Source organism: Dipodomys ordii, unplaced genomic scaffold, assembly GCF_000151885.1.
Source record: "Dipodomys ordii isolate 6190 unplaced genomic scaffold, Dord_2.0 Scaffold50, whole genome shotgun sequence".
Lineage (NCBI taxonomy): Eukaryota > Metazoa > Chordata > Mammalia > Rodentia > Heteromyidae > Dipodomys > Dipodomys ordii.
Window position 1 is genome coordinate 43014 of NW_012267266.1, and position 20700 is coordinate 63713.

Consider the following 20700-nt stretch of genomic DNA (forward strand, 5'->3'; position numbering starts at 1 on the left):
GGTTGGAATTTTGATAGGTATTGCGTTGAATTTGTAGATAGCCTTGGGAAGTATTGCCATTTTCACGATGTTAATCTTTCCAATCCAGGAGCATCCCATGCTCATTTTTTACTGTCAATGTCTTAGCAATTTTTGGAGGTTTTTTCTGTCTTATTCACTTTCTATCCCCAGATGGCTGATACATCCTAGGTGTTAATAAATACTAGTTGACTTCTTTTATATAACCAACTATTTTTATTTTATACATTGTGACCATTTTTCTCAATTGATACTTAAATATTTTATTGTAAAAATACTGTACAGAAGGGTTACAATTACATGGGCAAGATAATGAGTACATTTCTTATCAAGCATTGTAGCCTCCTCCTTTGTTTCCCCTTCCCATCCCTTCCCATCTTCCCCCTGCCCCCCACCCAATCCTCCCCTTGGGAGGGGGCTCCTCCCACACACACACACCAAAGTTGTAAAGTTCGTTTTCAACATAACGACTTGTATAACTCATTGTTGCAATGGGTTCACCTGCGATACTTAAATATTTTTTTCTGGATACATCCATTATACATGTGTATGTGACATATGTAAAACCCATGACTTTTTATGTGTATGCTGGTACCACAGTTTGAACTCAGACTCAAGTTCTTGCTTGGTTTTATTGCTCAAGACCAGTGCTCTACCACTTGAACCACACCTACATCTGGCTTTTTTCTGGTTACTTGGAGATAAGAATCTCACAGACTTGACTGCTCAGGCTCAAAATGCAGTCCTCTTATCTCAGCCTCCTGAGTAGCTAGGATTACAAATGTGAACCACTAGCACCCAGATGACCCATGACTGTTAGAAGACCCATGTCACTATCATAAGACATGTATAGCCATGATAAGAAACAGGACTGTGTCAATCTTATGTAAAACACAAGTCCCATAGTTGCTCTTTTTAAATTTTATTTATTTATTTATTTATTTATTTTTGTCAGTCGTGGGGCCTGAACTTTAGGTCTGGGTACTGTCCCTCAGCTCTTTGGCTCAAGGCTAGTGCTCTACCACTTGAGCCACAGCGCCACTTCTGGCTTTTTCTGGCTTACGTGGTGCTGAGGAATCAAACTCAGGGCCTTATGCATGCAAGGCAGGCGCTCTAGCACTGAGCCACCTTCCCAGCCCCCATATTTGCTCTTTAAATGGAAAAGTCTTTCAAGCTTGCCATTCCAGGTCCACCTGGAAACATTCCTGAATGATGGCAGGAATGGAGGGAATCAGAACCAAAACAGTGATGTGCTGCTCCAAATCCCCCACACTTTTGGTTACAACATGGTTAACAGTGTGGGCTTTGGCCTCATCCCAACCCCAGGAGGAAGCCCTGCTCTTAGCTTGGTATCAGGATTTATAGATTGCCAGGCTCACTTATAATCAATCCCTGCACTCTCATATTATTTGTTCTTGCTGTTCTTGACCCCAAAATGGTTTTGGGGGCCATATGATGGACAAAACACCAGCCCTCTACAACAGTGCCTAATCTACTCCTTCATTTAATACTTTACTTATCACATGGGAACTTGCAGATATAATTAAAGACTCAGAGAAGGTAAAGGAAGTTGAATGTAGCAAAAAATACTTAATGTTCATGTGTGAAAATGAAATAATGAAACTTGATGAGACTGGTTGAGGAATGGGGGGGCGGACAGGAATAGAGAATGTGTCTGATTACATATATGTATGGATATGTCCAAATGAAATCCCTTTTATATTACTAGCTAATGCTAGTAAAAAAATGTAAAAACAATGTACAGACTCACAGATGGGAAGATTATTCTGGATTATCTGAGAGAACCCAATGATACACACAGGTCCATATAAACAGAAGAGGAGGAAGAAAAGATAAGAACCTCAGAACCTCAGCCCACAGTTGGTGATTTTAGAACTGAAGGAATCAATGAGCAAAGGAATAAAGGAGGGCTCTGGAAGCAAATGATAACCCTGAGCAGCAAAGTATGACCAGCGCCCTACAAAGGCTAGCATGATCTGAGGATCATGGTTTGAAGCCAGCTAGTAGTTGAAGCTGGCCAACGCTAGTATGTGCCTGGATCTCGATCCTCCTTAATACTCCAAGGAAATGAAAATCTCTTTTTTCAGCATAACTTTGTTTAGTACTTCTATAACTCTCATCAGCCGGTTCCAATAGTCTTCTGATCCAAAGACCTGAGAGAAAATGTGTATGCTGTGACTGGAAACATGTGGGGCGCTACACTGCATACACTTCTGGGACAGGCTTTCAAGTGGAATAGAGTGAACACAAGCAGACACACTGGCCTCACAGTAGACATCATGCTGATTGATACCTTGAACATGTGCTATCTCACCTTTAAACAAGAGTCTGGAGCAAATACATGGAGCCAGACCTGTAAGATGATGGTAGAAGATCAAGAAGCTGAAAATGAAGAGGAAAGAGAAGTATGCCAGAAATTTTAACTGAGATTATTCAATTTTAATATGATAATGGTTTTCATGGATATGTGTGATTTTCATTATTAAAATACAAAGATTCACATGAGAGTATATAACAAATATCCATTATCCAGGCTTAACAGATTAGACAGTTTTGTCACCTCATTCAGAGATTTCTTTTTTTTTTTTTTTGTCAGTCGTGGGGCTAGAACTCTGGACCTGGGAATTGTCCCTCAGCTCTTCAGCTCAAGGCTAGCGCTCTGCCACTTGAGCTACAGTGCCACTTCTGGCTTTTTCTGCTCATGTGGTGCTGAGGAATCGAACCCAGGGCCTCATGCATACAAGGCAAACACTCTACCACTGAGCACCTTCCCAGTCTGATTTCTTTTTTGAAAAGAAAGATTTTGAGCTGGCACCAATGGCTCACACTTGTAATGCTAGCTACTCAGAAGCTGAGATCTGAGGATCACAGCTTTCACACTTTGAAGCCAACCTGGGCAGGAAATTCAGTGAGACTGTTATTGCTAATTAACCGCCAAAACTGTATATTTCAAGTGGTAAAGTACCAGCCTTCAACACAAAAGCTCAGGGTCTGCATCCAGGCCTTGAGTTCAAGCCCCAGGACCAGCACAAGAAGGAAGGAAAGGAGGAAGGGAGGAAGGGAGGAAGGAAGGAAAGGAGGAAGGGAGGAAGGAGAAGGGGAAAAGAAGGGAAGGGAAGGGAGGAAGGAAGGAAAGAAGGTTATTATTTGCACACCTTTATGACATTTGTTCATTGACATTTCCATACATGAATACAAGGTACCCACACCAAATTTCATCTAACTTTCCTTCCTCAGACTTCAATGCTCTTTTTTCAAACATGCAAATAAAATACTTCAACCATACTAACCTTCATTCACCTCCCCACCCCCATTGGTATTCACTGCCCCCATTAGAGCCCTGTTTAACTTTCCCATTATTCTTTTTTCCAGTTTTGTATATTTTAACTGTGCAATGAGTTTTAGCATGGCAATTCACATTGCATAAACTATAATTTAGTCAAATTAACCTCCTGTATTACTCCTTCCCAGTTCCCCAATCTCTATTGTTCAATAGCTTTCAGCAAGTTTCTTTATGCAATTTGTTGATTTATACAGTTAAAACAAATAAAATAATCTATCTACATTGCAAATGTAATGCATATCATCTCAGATATTATTTGTAAAAATTTTTTAAACATCAGCACTGATGGCTCATGCCAGTATTTCTAGCTACTCAGGAGGCTGAGATTTGAGGATTATAATTTAAATCAGCCTGGGCAGAAAACTCTATAGACTCTTATCTCCAATTAACCATCAAAAATCTGGAAGTGGAGGTATAGCTCAAGCGGAAGAGAACTAGCATTGAGTGAAAAAAATCCAAGTAAGAGAACAAGACCAGAGTTCAAGCCCCAATACTGGCACAGAGACAGAGACAGAGAGAGCAAGAATGGTTCAAGCATGCTGCATTCCCCCCCCGCCACTTCTGCCCTTCCCCTTAGTTCCTGTCAGGGAACCACTGCTATTTACTGATATAAGTCCTCTGGATCCAGGCTTCTACATGCTTGCTACTCAAAGATTTACCCATATAATTTTACATATTGTTGTTGTTTCAACCTCATACAAATTTTGGAACTTTTCCTTTCCACTGCACATTATGTTTGGTGTATGGAGATCTATTTTGTTTAAGTGAATAATTATATATATACATATATATGTATATACACAAATATATATACATATATATGTATACATACATACATATATGTATGTATGTATATGTATATATGTGTGTGTATATATATATATATATATATATATATAGTCAGTCATGGTGCCTGAACTCTGGGCCTGGGTGCTGTCCCTCATCTTCAGCTCAAGGCTAGTGCTCTACCACTTGAGTCACAGCACCACTTCTGGCTTTTTCTGCTTATGTGGTGCTGAGGAGTCAAACCCAGGGCCTCATGCATGCAAGGCAAGCACTCTATCACTGAACCACCTTTCTAGCCCTATATTTTATTTATTCCTTTATGTATCAGTGGGCATGTAGCATGTGCTAGCAGTTAAATATCTTCATGTGTTAAGTAACTTAATGTCCATTTGCAGCTTGATGAGTTGGAACTTTGAAGAAGCGATTAAAGTGCCGAGTATGATATGTGTCAGCCAAGCTACTGGGAGCCAGAGGTAACAGGCCAGGCCAGCCAAGCGAAGGCAAAAGACTCTACTTTAAACAAAACAAACTAAAGTAAAAAACAAAACAAAACAAAAAAACAAAGAGGTCCTTCGGGTCATAAAGACCTTGTTTGGTGAATGGATTAATGTCATTGCAAAAATGGGTTCGTTATTGTAAGAATGAGTTTGTTATAGAGGCAAACTGAGCCTCCATAACTGACATTCGGTGTTCTACTGACCCTCTCATGGGATAAATGGCCAAATGATCTCACCAGATGAGGACTCTCAATCTTGGACTTCCCAGCCTCCACAGTAGTAGAAAATACATTTCTTTTCTTTATAAATTACCCAGTCTCAAGACTCCTGCTATAGGAACCTAAAATGGACTAAGAAAGCTTGTTTCTAATTTTTTTCTACCTCAAAGATATGCATCATTGTGTATACATTATAGTTATCTATAGAAGATTGATAATAGACACCCAGGAGAGAGCTGCTGCCACAGAGGCCACGCACACCTGTAACACTTCAGTTCTCTTCAAATTACTAACTGTACCACTTCCCACACCCACCCATGTCAGGGTCCCCATATTCTCAACTGCAAGAACTACTGTCTGACATGCCTAATAGTCTCTTTTTACTGTAACTTCCCAATTGATTCTAAGATTGACCATGTTCCTATACCTCTACCAGCCAGTCAATTCTCCTTTACTGGAAATTGCTCTACATAATTGTCTTTTTTTTCTTTTTTTGTGGGTCATGGGGCTTGAACTCAGGGCCTGGCTATTTTTCTTCAGCTCTTTTATCAAGGCGAGTGCTCTACCACTTTGAGCCACAGTTCCACTTCCAGTTTTCTAGTGGTTAATGGGAGATAAGAGTCTCAAAGGATTTTCCTTCCTGGGCTGGTTTAAACCTCAGTCCTCAGATCTCAGCCTCCTAAATAGCTAGGATTACAGATATGAGCACACCAGTGCCCAAAAATCATCCATTTTTAATTGAAATTTATTGTATGATCCAGAAACAAATTAATTTCCTATTATAAGAGCTGTAAATGTATTCCTTTTTTTGTCAGTCATGGGGCTTGAACTCTGGACCTGGACACTGATCCTGAGATCTTCAGCTCAAGGCGAGTGCTCTACTACTTAAGCCACAGCGCCACTTCCAGTTTTCTGGTGGTTAATTGGAGATAAGAGGCTCTCGGAGTTTCTTGCCCAGGCTGGCTTTGAACTGTGATCCTCAGATCTCAGCCTCCTGAGTAGCTAGGATTACAGACTTGAGCCACCAGCACACAGCAACATATTTCTTGATAGGTGGTTATTTGTTTAATTTCACCTAAGACGTATGTTTTACAAATATAGAAACTGTGCTGGTGCCAGGGGCTTATGCCTTATAATCTTAGCCACTCAAGAGGCTGAGATCTAAGGATTGAGGTTTGAAGCCAGTCTGGGTAGATAAGTCCCTGTGAGACTCTTATCTCCAATTAACCACTCAGAAAACAGAAGTGGCATTGTGGCTCAAGTGGTAGAGCACTAAGACTTGAGCACAAGGAGGCTCAGGGACAGCACCCAAGTCCTGAGTTCAAGCCCCATAACCAACAGAGAGTGAGATAGAGACAGAGAGACAGAGACAGGGAGACAGAGAGACAGAGAGAGAAAGAGAGAAACTAGCCAAGCCTAAATCCTAGAGCGTCAGGAGACTGAGATCTGAGAATCATGATTGGAAACTAGCCCAAACAGCAACAAACAGAAGCGGAGCTGTGGCTGAGGTGGTAGAGTGTCAGCCTTGAGTAGAAAAATCTATGGGACAGTGCCCAGGCTTTGATTAAGCCCAGTACAAGTACAAACAAAAGCCTACAAACTGACTTAACATCATCAAATGTGTTGATCTTGCTTTTGTGATACATAATGTCTGAGCCTTGCTTAAGAAATCTTCCTGAAACTGAGAGGATTTGTGGAGATGATATAGCCCATCAGACAGAGCAACAGTGAGAAGGCACATGACTTGCAGGAATTTTTCCTCCTCCATCCTCGCAGAGTAGTGCATCATATACCTCTTTCATATATTACACAGACTTCTGCAAAGATTTGCACTGAAGAAAAAGTCTTGCATGTTAAGAAAAAGTGTACAGAACATTACTGGATTTGTTCTAAGATTCCTGTCTGCCAAAACAAAAAGAGAAATGTAGTGAATTACATTTGCTCCTAAGGAAAAAATAAAGAATAAATATTGCATGTCACATGGTTTTGTTTGCAGGTAAAAGGAAGACGGACACACAGACAGAAAAGCATGTGTTCTCACCCACCTGTGGAATATAATAATGTCAATCTTATAGAACTTGAGTGCAATGGTGGTTGCCAGAGGCTGAAGGAAGTAGGGTGCGGTAGTGAGAGACAGAGGTTAAGTTACAGTTAGATGAAGTAAGAAGTTCTCATATGCCATCACACAGTCTGGTGATTGTAATTAATGATATCGTACAGTGCACTTCAAAAAGCTACAAGAAAGAAGACTGAATATTTATTTTTACCTTAAAGAAATGACAAGTGTCCAGCCATGGTAGGGCATGCCTATAATTTCTGCAGTCCCTCAGGAAACAGAAACAGTAACATCAGACATTCAAGACCAACCCAAGCAAAGCTAGCTACATCCCCATCTCAAAAACAAAATACAAGCAAAAGGTCTGGAGGTGAGGTAGACCACTTACCTAACAGGCAGGAGGTGCTGGGTTCAATCCTTAATACCACATTCAAACAGAGAAAAACCTGGTACTCTATAGTGTGCTGTGTTGGCAATGATGCTAAGTACAAAGGTGTATTAAATGTATTTTTGATATTTTCCCAGAAAAGAAGATAAAGAAAGAAAAGCATATGTTTATCCTAATTTAAGCATTTCACTCTAAACATATACATATGAATATATGTATACATGTGTGTTTTCATATCTATTATATATACATTATACATATATGTCACCTGAACTCTTTAATATGGAACACATTTATCTTTGATGTACAAGTTATATTTTTTTGTTTAAATCAAAATAAATCACTATCACTGCAGGAGACTTTAAGTCTTCAGGCTCTGTGTCAGTGCCCATAGGGACTCCCAAGTAAAACAAGAGAAGAGAGTAGTAGCAGGTCAGAGGTTCAGAAAGACTCCATGGACTTGCTTAGGGAGTAAGCAAGGATAGGGGTCCTTACAGAGCTGTAATGTGACAAGAAAGTATGCGCATCCTGCCTTGTTCCCCATCACAGAGCTCCTGAGAACTCCACAAGAGAGTCCTGATTGGTGCCTTGGCATCCCGTACATAGAAGGAAGTGGCTGACACTTCTCCCTCTTCAAAGATACATCTCAGTCTTCAGTTCCCCTCCCTTGCAGGAATAGGGAGGCTGCTGCTGCTCTTGGATTGGGACCTACACCTGCTCAGCTTCTGACACAAGTGATGGAAGCATAGGCAAACCTACAACCTTCAAATACATAAAGCCTTTTCCATTGCCAGTGTGGCTCCTTTCACAATGACTGGAAATCTAGCTCACTCCTTGTCATGGGGAAGGGTTGGGAGGGTGCAGATTGCCTGGGGTTTTCTATTTTGAAAACATGTACCTTTAGCGACATGCTTGTATCCATAGCAAAATACAAAGGACTAAAATGTTTTGCTTTACAATTAACTTGCCTTTTCCTGTAGCTCTTTTACCCTTCCCTGCATATTTACCTTTCCTTTCAGTTTTTATCATTGTCTCCATTTACATTGTCTCAGCCAGCACTCCTTGGATATGCTTCAATGTTTTAAATGTAACATGCACTGGTTTAAACTGAACTGTTTTCTTAAACAGAGCTAACACACATGCTGCTGTGTTTCCTGGCCCTTTGCCACTGCCCCATGGACCAGCTGTCTGCATCTCAGACTCGTTTGCTTCAAGAATGTGCAGAACTGCTCTGAGTGAAGACAAAGAATTCAAAATTCTTCCCCCAAGAAAGCTATGCAGAGTAATTTTTCATACCTACACAGTAGAGATGAGTAAAATAGTTCCTCTGAGCAGTGAAAACATTAAAACTAAATGCCCATTCTGTTATTTCCACCCCCACAATGAATGTAACCAGTGTAATTTCCACTGTGTGTCAATCTCTGGAACTTTCCTCAAGTAGTCTTTGTTTCATATGGAGTGAAGTCTATGGAAAAAAAAACTTGCTCTTTTTCCCCAGATTGTGAAAGGTTTCTGTCCAGTTTTGAATAAGTAAATGGTCATCACACACCATTTCCAAAGTTTCCTCAGCAGGACTTACACTTGTACCTCTTACACAGGCTTTTCAAAGAACCAGGTTCACTCACTCTGCTCAATGTCCTGGGAGCCAGAGAACAGAATTCCATTCATCCACCTTAATGAAGGAATTATTTCGGTGATAAATGGAGCCAATGAGGATGCTGATATTTTAGAGGTCAGCAACAGAAGAAGACATTGCAAGCCCCAATGCTGCAAAGGAAAGTGAGGAAAGGGTATCATGAGACTTAGAAGACGAGGCCAGTGAGATCGAGGCTGGAGAAAAGGGCTGTCTGTGGGAGCTGAAGCTGCGCAGCAGTGAGGAGACAGAGAAGTCAGGACCCAGTATTCCAGCCTCACATTCTTCTGCCTGCAATATACTGGAAGGCAAGGAAGCGTGGCCCAGTGAGGCAGTGCAGGACTCATCTCCCAGGCTACATAAAGCAGGGGGTGTGACTAGAGTGGGAAAATGGGATGACTAAGCAGGTTTGAAATTTCTTAAAAGCTATCCTTTAAAGATGATCTGATTCTGGTCATGAGACTTGGCAAGGAGTGGTAAAGGTTTGGTTCATTGGAAACAGGCTCTGGCCTTCTGAGTGATCCAGCTTTGCCATGAAATACAAGCTTAATTCTACTACACTGGTGGATGGATGATGGACATACACAAAATGTTTGCTCTCTGGGTGCCAGTGGCTCACACCTAGAATCCCAGCTATTTGGGAGGCTCAGGTGGAAAGAATCATGACATAAGATCAACCTGGGAAGAAAAGTCCACAAGATAACTTTCTAATGAAGAGTTTGAGGTGGTGGTGTGCACCTGCTGTACTAGCCACAGGGAAAGTCTCACGTAAGGAGACAGCACTCAGGCACGTGGCTGGGTGGGAAGCAGGAACTGTGCATAGAAGGACCAGGAAAAACCAGGGCTGGAGGCACGGCTCAGCATATAGAGTGCCTGCCTAGCAAGTTCAGCGGGATAAGTTCAAACTCAAAGACCACCCCCCAAAAATTGTGTTTCAAGGTGATTCAGAGGCCCTTGGAGGGGACTGAACAGAGCAGAAGTACCAGGTGACTCATATTTGTCTCAGGGTGAGAAGAAATTGAAGGCAAGGGCAAAATGAGGCATGGTGAGAAGGCCGTTGTCATGGTGCAGGGGAGGGGAGACATGACTGGAGAACGTGGGCAGGGAGGGGAGGGGTGACTGCAGGGGACGGTGAGTATGCAGGGTTGAAATCTCAGTGAGAGAGTGGAAGGGAGGAAACACATCAAGAGTCCCAATACATTTGAACTTGAAGCCAGGAGGATTTTCAGAGAGAGAGGATAGAAGGCTTTGACAGGAGTCACAGCTTTTGGCAGGAGCCAAAGATGGATCAGACATTAGGAAGGCCTGATGGAATAAAGATTAAGAAGGGATTAAGTGAGGAACTTGTAGACTCAGATGTCTACAATATACATGTCTACGTATACAATATGTATGTATTTATATATGAATTACGTATACATATGTGTATATATGTATATAGGTGTGTGTGTGTATGTGTATACACTTGACTGTGTTTGTTTGTGTGCATGAGACCGTAGCCCAGGAGAAGAGTGCAGATGGAATGAATGAAGATAGTTAGGTGTAAGCTTGGCAATGCCATTTGCCATCATAAGAGAATGAAGTTATCTGTAAGGTCAATGGAACTATGAGAATGAGATTCAGTACAGAACCTTGGGACACTAACAATAGGAGTAACATTTATCAATATTTATTTATTTTATGCCATTCTTGTCCTTAACCTTTATTCAGCATGTTGTGCCAAGTATGGTGATAAACACTTTGCAATATTATTTCTTATAAAAACTTGGTGAGAAAATGTCAATTGTTCTCATTTTGCAGATGATAAAAAATCTAAGGTTCACAGGAATTAGATAGTTTGCTCAAGTCACACATCTAGTGTGTAGAGAAAGCCAGATGATCAGACTGCAGATGCAATACAAGTCCAGGTTTTCAGAGCAAGTTTAGGGTATGTGTCTGAGAAGCTTGCATTGATTCTGCTGGCTAAATTCCCCCACTTTCTGCAAAATGGCAAAGAAAAATACAAAATCTCATGGTACCGAGCATACTCCAGCACCCACCTCTAGTTGCCAAATTTGATGGCATTCCTTTAACCAATATTCTAAATTGCTCAACTCTGCTCAGCAGCTGAGCTTCTAAATTCTGTTCTCAGTGTGTCTCAGGAGCTCAGTGTTAAGGCCTTGCTCACAGGAGCTCTCCATCATGGAGGACCAATGATGGACCCAAAGCCCACCATGGCTTATCTAGATTATCATGATAAGAGAAGCCTCATGCCCATTAGCCTTTCAGGAGTTGTAGAAGACAGAGAACTACCTAGTTGTATCTGTCCAGAGGAATGAATCATACCTAAAGACATGATATGGCATCCATTCTGGAAGTCATGTTTAGTACTGACCTCTCTTGAAGTATGGCTGTCCTGCTTCAGTCCAAGCCTTCTCCCAGAAGAGCCTTTTACTGTGTTTTGTACCTAGCAAGCACAGAGATAACATTGCTTTGGCTTTGCATCACTAGCCTTCAGAGGAGTGGTAGAATCATAATTGGAACCTTTCAAAGAGCTATTTGGATAAACAGACTGTCAGTTCTCAGTTATAAATAAACTGCCATCCGCCATCTGAAAAAGACAAAATGATAGCAATGTTCCAAAATGTAAAGGGACGCACACCTCAGAATGCTGGCTATCCAAGACCAGTTGTGTAATCGGCAACTTCCACCACTTCCATTCCCCAAAACTGACAAGGAGCCCAGTACCAGGAAAAATAGCTCCACCTTTACAGTTATGCAAGTCTGAGTGTAAATCCTACTTCTGATGTTCTTTAGTAGGTGGCTTGGGGCTAGACACTTATTTCCTTAGAGCCTCATCATCTTCCTACTTTGTAGGAATGCTGTAAGAATATGTAGCATGCATAGGGACAATGTAGGATCTAGAACATAATGGTAATGGGCAAATGATGGCTTCCGGTGGAGTTGTGGCTGAAAGTGGTAGAGTGCTAGCCTTGAGCAGAAAAGCTCAGGGATAGCACCCAAGCCCTGAGTTCAAGTCTCATAACTGACAAAAAAAGAAAAAAAGAGTGAAGGCACAATCTCATGCTTCCTTTTCTAAGAAAGAACTGAAGGATGTGTTGACAAGCCAAGAGAGTAAACCAAAGAGAATGACCCCGGATGTAGGAAATGGGGATCCAATACAGGGGAGAAGTATAGAGACTCAAGTATGAGAGTCAACACAGGATGAACCTAGGAGGATTGAGGCAGAGAAACTTCAAGAGGTAAATATGTTAGAAAGCCCTCATCACCAAGATGACCATTTTTCTTATGCCCTATTTATAATCAACTTTTCTTGGAGGTACAGACTTTTAGGGATATATTGGCTAAAAGACAAGATACCCAGTTACTGTTGCAAGAGTACTGTTCAATACTGTTGAGGCTTGAATTCCAAGCTCTATCATGAGGTAGCTATGGGATTTGGGAAAGAAATTTTTCTTACGTGGTTCTTAAGTTCATCTTCTGTAAATATTCAGATGGGCTAAGTGAATTGCATGTACCTTAACATCTCTGTAAAATGTATTCTTTGTAATATGCAGTCTATGTGTTAGGTTTTTAAAAAGAGGTGGAGATGAGTAAGAACTGCACCAGCACGCACGTGGTATTCAGGTAAGGGGTAGGTTTATTCAGTAGACCTGCTGGGACCAGGCAAGGTTGGCACTCCACGTGGCTGGGAAAGGCCTGGGAATGAGAGAGAGCTGGGAAAGAGAGGAATGAGCTAGAAAAGAGCAGAGAGAGGGGTAAAAACAGTAGCACTCACGTGGTATCCAGGTAAGGGGTAGGTTTATTCAGTAGACCTGCTGGGACCAGGCAAGGTTGGCACTCCACCTGGCTGGGAAAGAGAGGAAAGAGCTAGAGCAGAGAAAGAGCAGAGAGAGCTAGAAAAGAAGAGCAAGAGCAAGAGCAGAGAGAGAGCAGAGAGAGCTAGAAAAGAAGAGCAAGAGCAGAGAGAGAGCAGAGAGAGCTAGAAAAGAAGAGCAAGAGCAGAGAGAGAGAGTCTGGGCCTGGGCTAGGCCTTATGTAGGGTATGGGCGGGGAAAGGTATAGCCACATCAAATTCAGATGTGACCTCAGCGGATGCAGATGTGACCTCTTCCAGGTGTGCCAGTTGCCTAGGTAACGAAGGTACTGGGTGGAGACTTTGCTGCGAGGAGGGTGGAGTCTGCTTGCCATCCAGGGGCGGACCTTACACTATGGTCTATGAGTTTTGAAAATGCATAGTCATATAGCCACCTCTGTAGTCATGCTACAAAACAGTTTCATCACCCCAAAATATACTCTTTGAGATCTACCAAAAAAAAATGATGGTTTTCACAATCGAGATGATAGCAACAATGTCAGGAATGGTGATAATGATGATGGGTGAGATTCACTGCCAACCAATAAAAATTAGGCATGACTGACCTGTCAACCAAACTGTGGGCAGCAAAAATAGGAGGATCATAGTCCTGGTTTGCCCGGTGGCAGGATATAAGAGAGAGTAAAACACAAAGGATTGGAGGAGTGGCCAAAAGGGTAGGTGAAGGTTCCAAATTCAACCTTAGTACTTGTCAAAAGATACTAAAGTACTAGTACTAATACTGGTACTATTTGTGGACCTATGGCCACACAATCATAGCCACTGAGTAATGCTAATCGATGTAGCTTGAATGCTACAATCAATCCACCTTATATGACTATGATTTTCAAAGCTACTTTGATGCTGTTTGCTGTACATGTGCCCATTTTACAGATGGACTTTAAGCTCTGAAAATAGAAGTGGCCGATAGCTAGTAGAGTTGTGAGCTAAGACTCAAATCCAGGTCTTAACACTTCAGATCCAATTCATTTTTCACCTCTGGGACCCAGCAGTATCTTACACATAGTAAGTGCTCAAGAAATGCTTACTACACCTAAACACATTTCCTCTCAAAAGGGCTAAAACCATGTAACACTTGTCTTCCTCCTTCAAATCCTAGAAGAAAGCCTCTTAGGAATTTCACAAACCTATTGCTCAATAAGGTCCAACAATGCCTGCAATTTGTCACCTTATCATCACTTACAGGTGAAGCATATGAAGCATAGAAGCAATGTTTGAAGCGAGACAGGCAGAAATACAAACATCTCTGCTGAGATAGATAACAACAGATAAAGCTTTTTATTTAGATTTGTTGGCATTCTTCTTTGCTCAAGGATAATCTCAAGAGAAGAAAATATTTTCCCCTATCTACTTCAAACCAAATTCCAGGCCCAAAGTCCAATGTTGGATAGTAAGTAGTAGGTTGCTTAAACTTCTTAGGTTCCTTTCTCCAGGTAAGTTTCCAATTGTACCATGGAATGGGTTCAAAGAATATCCTCTTCAGATTTTCTGTTTTGCAACTTGGGGTGAGCGATGCAGGGCAAGAGGAGAAATCTGATAGGAAAACTTTGGCATGGCTTTGTTTAAGTATCAGTACAGACACATGGTTGAAAGGACTCAAGGGCGGGTTCAATGGTTGGAACCTGCCCCTTTTGGGGACCAGCCAACCACACCTCTCAGTTGGAATGGTCCATGCGGATCTGCTGTTTGCTGCTGCTGCTGCTCTAACCCACCCCTAGCCTGTGCAAATTTTGCCAGGTCAGGGTCAGGTCTCCTTCTGGAAAGGACAGCCTGGATGCTGGAAGGTACCAGAGTGGTTATGAAATTCACTGGGTTCCTCCTTCACACCTTGACCCTCCCTGCCTTTCCTGTATTTAAACACACCTCTGGAACTCCCCAAATCAATAAGGACTCCCCATGTTGGTGAGGAGATAGAAGCCATACATGGGTCCTATAAAGGCCAGGCTCCAGGGCTCCAGGAAAATAGAGCCTCACTACCTCGAACTTCACTCCCTGGCCTGTTGTTGTCTCTTTCTTTCTTTCTTCTTCCTGCCTGTTTCTTTCTCTCTCGAGTATTGGTTCCACCTGTGACTCTGTCAGAGGCGCAGACTCTCAGGCTCTATCCTGTATACACTAGCTTTCAAGATAAGGCACTGCGTTCAAGGATCTCTGGTAGGTGTGAGTCTGTGAAGCACTGGTGTAATCAATGTCTTCCTCCCACTGGCGGTGTCTCCTGGACCTCCTGAGCTGTCTGCCTTCTGATCCTTAAGAACAGAAAAGGGGTTGAGATTGCATTATAAAACCAGGGCAAATTTTTTGAATTGGGATCTTTGAGATAAAGTCACCTGTGATCTTTGGTCACACTGAGATCTCACTGATTAGGATCTTTGAGATAAAGTCAGAAGTAATGTCAACGTCTAACAATTTGGCTCAATGTAGAGAGTAAGGTATCCTGGGAGAACACGGACTCTGATATTAGGTGGTTCTGGGTTCAGGTCTACTACCTGCTGCCTGTGGAGTCTTTGACTACATAGACAGACAGACAGACAGACAGACAGACAGACAGACAGACAGACAGACAGACAGACAGACAGACAGACAGACAGATAGATAGATAGATAGATAGATAGATAGATAGATAGATAGATAGATAGATAGATAGGTTTGTACTTCATCCCCAGAGTATGCTATTGGGTTGTCATGAATGAAGTGAGCTAGAGCATGTGAAGCATCTGTGACATAGAGATGACACTCACATCTTCCTCTTCACCCACCCACAGAGAATCCACAATAAAAATATACTCTGGCCCCTTCATGCTCAGATAATAATCTCTAACGCTGAGATGAAAACATGGCCAATATAGTTATGTTGGTCTACATAGAAGGACCAATCCTTTTGTTTTATCTGACTGTATGACGACTGTTGTTGGAAAAGAGTGGAAGGGGACATGGAAGCAGAGGATGCAGATTCTGGACTTACGAGTGCCTCAGTGTTTACTCAAAACTGACAGAAATGGCAGATACTGTATCAGATGAACCCGATTATTTTGTCCTCTAGATAGGAGCAGGAGAGGGGGGATTTCAAAGATTTTCCAAGGTCTCAACAAAATAGTTCTTGAAAATACCCTGTTGCCTTTGTGCTGGGTCTATACCAGTGATTTAACATGACTGGCTGCTTGCTATGTGCCACATCTCTGGCTGATGGACGACATGTAGCAATTAATATACCCACTGCTCAGAACTAATTGCCATTCCTTCATCCTCAATGTGAAAATGAGGGTTGGAAGCTAAAGACAAATTGTTGGGAACACATATACCTAAGATGGTGAGATCTCTAGTATCTGTGCTTATAAATTTCTAATTCAGTTCACCTAAATCAAGGGGTGAATCTCTAGTCATGGAAGCCAATATTCTACCCTTTGCAAAGTTTTTATACTTCCACCAGTATTCTACCCTTTGCAAAGTTTTTATACTTCCACTGCAAATTAGTCATGTGGCATTCTGATTTACAAATCTTTCTCCTGTTTTATTTGCTCTGAGTCGGTGCCTGGGAGCTTGATACACTCAAGGACAGCTGATTGAATAAAGTTTTTAAAGCGGCAAAGGTGAGGTCTAGGTCATGTCCTGAACTTACCTCACCAATGAAATGTCAACCCCAAGCAGTCCTGCTGGGGGCAGCCAGCCAGCTAGCCACTTGTTTTTTCAAATGCCTCTTTAAGTGTGTTATGATTCAATCACATTCACATAATACTAGACAATTCGGAGGAGAAAAATAGGATGATTATGTGGAAAGCGGTAGAATCCTAGATGCCTTAAGGATACAGGGGAGGAAAATACAGATAGAGATTCCAAGTTTAGGATGGCAAATAGGTTTCTTAATGTGTAACAAATCTAATCAGCTGATAGTAGACACATCCTGGGGCCCTGCATTGAGAAGGCTGAGGCCACTTCAGAATTTCATAGTGGAGGATGTCATAATGACTACCCTGATCACCTGGATGACATACAGGCCCACTCCCTTCTCTAAGTTGATATTGGAAGTCATATTAAACATACTGTCCAATTATATTTGGGTGGAAAATAACATTGACAAAACATTTATCAGCTCATGCCTGAGACCTTAACTATTTGGAAACTGAAGTCTGAGGATCACAGTTTGAAGCCAGCCCAGGCAGGAAAAGTCCATGAGACATATTTTTTAAATCCATGAGACTCTAATCTCCAATTAACCACCAAAAAGCTAGACATAGAGGTGTTGTGTAAGTGGTAGAGTGCTAACCCCTGAGTTCAAGTCCCAGTAACACCACATACACACCCACGTATACGCACACACCCACACACAAAAGCCACTTTATTTGAACTTTATTTTAGGCAGTATGCTATTATCACAGAATATTTTCAAATTTATAAATTTTGAAATTAAGAACTGAATTTAGTAAAATTAGTAGATGCAATGTCAGTATATGTCGGCCTACATACTAGCCACACTTAGAAAATAAACTATTAAAAATATATAAAATGATACTAAAAAAGCATGGCATATGCAAGGATAAATCTTGTGAAGGTGTATTAAATCTCCACAAAAAAAAGAAAATAAAAGGTTCTGCAATATTTATGGATGGAAAGACAGAGCTTTTCTTTCTAAATTGTTGCACAAATTCACTGCAATACAAATCAAAATCTTAGCAAGTCTATGTGTGTCCGTATGTCTAGAGTCTGGATGTGTGTGTGTGTCCATTTGTATAAAGCCAGCAAGTTGTTAGTGAAGACATACTGAAGAAAATAAATTCTATTATGGGATAGCATATATTCTGATATATGAAGATGCATCATAAAGATTTCCAGTACAGTAACTTAAAAGAATGGTAATGGCCTGACATTAGACATACAGGACTAGATACATGGTCACGTGATTTTCTTATAATAGCACCCTCACTTAGTAGTTTCAACAAGTGCTGCTGAATCAACCTGACCAGCCACAAAAATCAACTTCTGATGTGAAAAGGAAATGATAGCCTGGTAGAAGACAACCCCAGAAAATACGTAGATGCCATCAGGGTAATGATGTGTGTGTTGTTTTTTGTTTTTGTTTTTTTTTTTTTACAGAACACTGAAACCACTATGAGGAAAAGACTGAAAAATTGGACTATTTTGATATTCAAAGCTTGCGCTCATCAAAATGTATTGTTAATAGAATGAAAGGACAAACTTCAAGGAAGAAAGGTGTTTGCATACAAAAAATTAATATAGGATGCATATCCAGGATATATTTTAAAAACTCACATAACTCACCAAGAGAAAGACAGAAAAATCAAAAAATAGGCAAAAGACAAACAGACGAAGCAGTAGATGCAGAAGCAAGGGAAGAGGAAAGAGAAAGGGGAAATGAGAAGGGGAGGAGGTGGGAGGAAGAGGAGGGAGAGGAGGTGGAGCTAAGTGGTGATGGCTCATGTTTATCATTCTAGCTACCTCAAGAAACTGAGACTGAGATTCAAAGCCAGTCCAGTCAGACAAACCCCTGACTCTTACGTCCAATTAACCAGAAAAAGGCATAAGATGCACATTAAAACTACAACTAGATGAATCTCACACCCAATAGAATAGCCAAATTTAAAAAAAAAAAAAAGAACTTGCAATTAACCGTTACAATGAATGTACTGTCCAGTTATTTATTCAGGGAGCACCTGGATCTCTCATATACATCTGGAAAATAAATTTGTATAATATTGAAACAATGTAGTGTTATCTACTAAAATTAAATACACATCGACCCAATCAAAAAGCCATGCTTTTGGCCTAGGCTGATATTGGACCACAGTCTTACTATTTAGGTCTTCTGTATAGCTTGGATTACAAGTGTGTGCTACCAGCATGCACGGCTGATTTGTTAAAATCAGGTCTCAATAACTATACAAAGGCTGGCCTTGAACAATTATCTTCCTGATATCTACCTCCCTCACAGCTGGAATTACAGCAGTGAGCCACCACAATAGGCTATGGGTTTTTTTTTTAATCTCAAAAATCTTCTGCTTAAGAAAAGTTTTGTAATTGAGGGAGAGATACAATAAAAACCTTGAATAACTTCTTCACTGGTGAAGATAAAAGAAAATGTTTATTGGCTGTGTAATGTGTATCAAGCCCTATACTAAAAACTTCACATTAGTATTTTCATGGCATTCCCGTGGGTTGAATTTCAATCTTCATTGTACAGATGAAGGATCTGAGAGTTAGCAAGTCTAAGGGACTTGCCTGAGTGCTAATAGCTAATAAGGAGCAGTGCTAGGACTTCAGCCCTGGTATTCAGTCAAATGGAAAAAATGGAATTCAATTAATATTTTTTAAAGAAAAAAGACTTAAGGGCCAGGCACCGCTGGCTCATGTCTGTAATCCTAGCTACTGAATAGCCTGAGATCTGAGGATCTCATCCCAGGCAGAAAAATAAGTGAAACATTTATCACCAATTAATCAGAAAATCAGAAGTGGTGCTGTGGCTCAAAGAGGTGGAGCATTAACCTTGATCAGAAAAGGTCAAGGAGAGGGCCCAGACACTTGAACTCAGTGCCCTAAGTTCAAGCCCCACAACTGAAAAATAAAGAAGGAAGGGAGGGAGGGAGGGAAGAAGGAGGGAGGGAGATGAGGACAGAAATAAGGACAGAAAAAGAAATTTTAAAAAGACGTGGGTATGTGTCTCTGATACCTGGTCACACGTGCACAGGGAAGAGTCCCTCCTGCTCCATCTGTCCAGCCCATGTGCCCTCTGCCTCTCAGCCCTGGTAGAAGGATGCTATGAATGGCTTTTCACTTCACATGTCATCAGCCTCCAGGATTGAGGGGCGGGTGTGTTTGTGTTGGACCTCAGGGAAATACTGTGGCCTTCCCTCTGGATTTCCTGTAACTGGAAGAGTGATGTAATGGCTTTCAACAAGGGAGGAAAACAAGGCTCACGGAGTGTGTGAATCCACCCTGTGTCATGCCCAGCCCCAGACAGGCCAGCTCCTCAGCCTGTTCTGCCATGCAGCTCTGGCACACATCCCTTCACACCTCCTCTCCTAGCCCCCCTGAGACTGCACTCTTCTAAAAAGTCCATGACTGAAAATACTGAAGTTGGGTTCCCTCCCAAGCACTGGCTCTCAGTGAGGGCAGAGTTACTAACTGATCACAGACATTTGCCTGGTCTGACCTACAAAGAAAATGGGATGCTTGGTTGGAGAAGCTCTGCAGCGTTTCTCTGATAAGCATTCTCCTACACACGAAAAATCAGGAGCCCAGCTTGGGAATAGAGCCTTCAGTGTCTTGGGAAAGTACGTGTGGTATTTGGGTGTGATGTTTGAGACAGGAGGTAGCCTAGAGCTCTGTCACTCATTATTGACCTTGCTGCCATCTTCTCTCTGAATCCCAGAAAGATTCTTGAGTTTCTATTCTTCCTTCCCAAGAAAGCCTCAAGGGCCTGGGACAAATCTTACCAATATTTCTAGAAAAATTGCCCAGGGTAAGCCAGGCCCAAAGAAACATAGGTCCCATGGTTTCCCTTATTTGCAATAACTAGTATGTCTGAGTCAAGCAGAAAAGGTCAGATAAGGTGATGTTAGGGAAATGAACCCTAAGATATGTATTCAAATGTTTTTTTTTCTTTCATGCGATTGTTTCTAACGCATTTATAAGATTATTTCTTTGTTGCTTTGGATGTCCCTCCCCCACGGTATAACCCCTGCTTTCACTGTATTTGATGGCGGTATAATTTGTGGAGGGGAAGGGGAAAAACAAATCGTTTAAATAGGGATACAGGTAGACCCATTGCAACAATGAGATGTACAACTTTGGTGTGGGGGGGGGCGGGGGGAAGCAGGGAGGATTGGGGAGGGAGGGGGGAGGTGGGAGGATGGG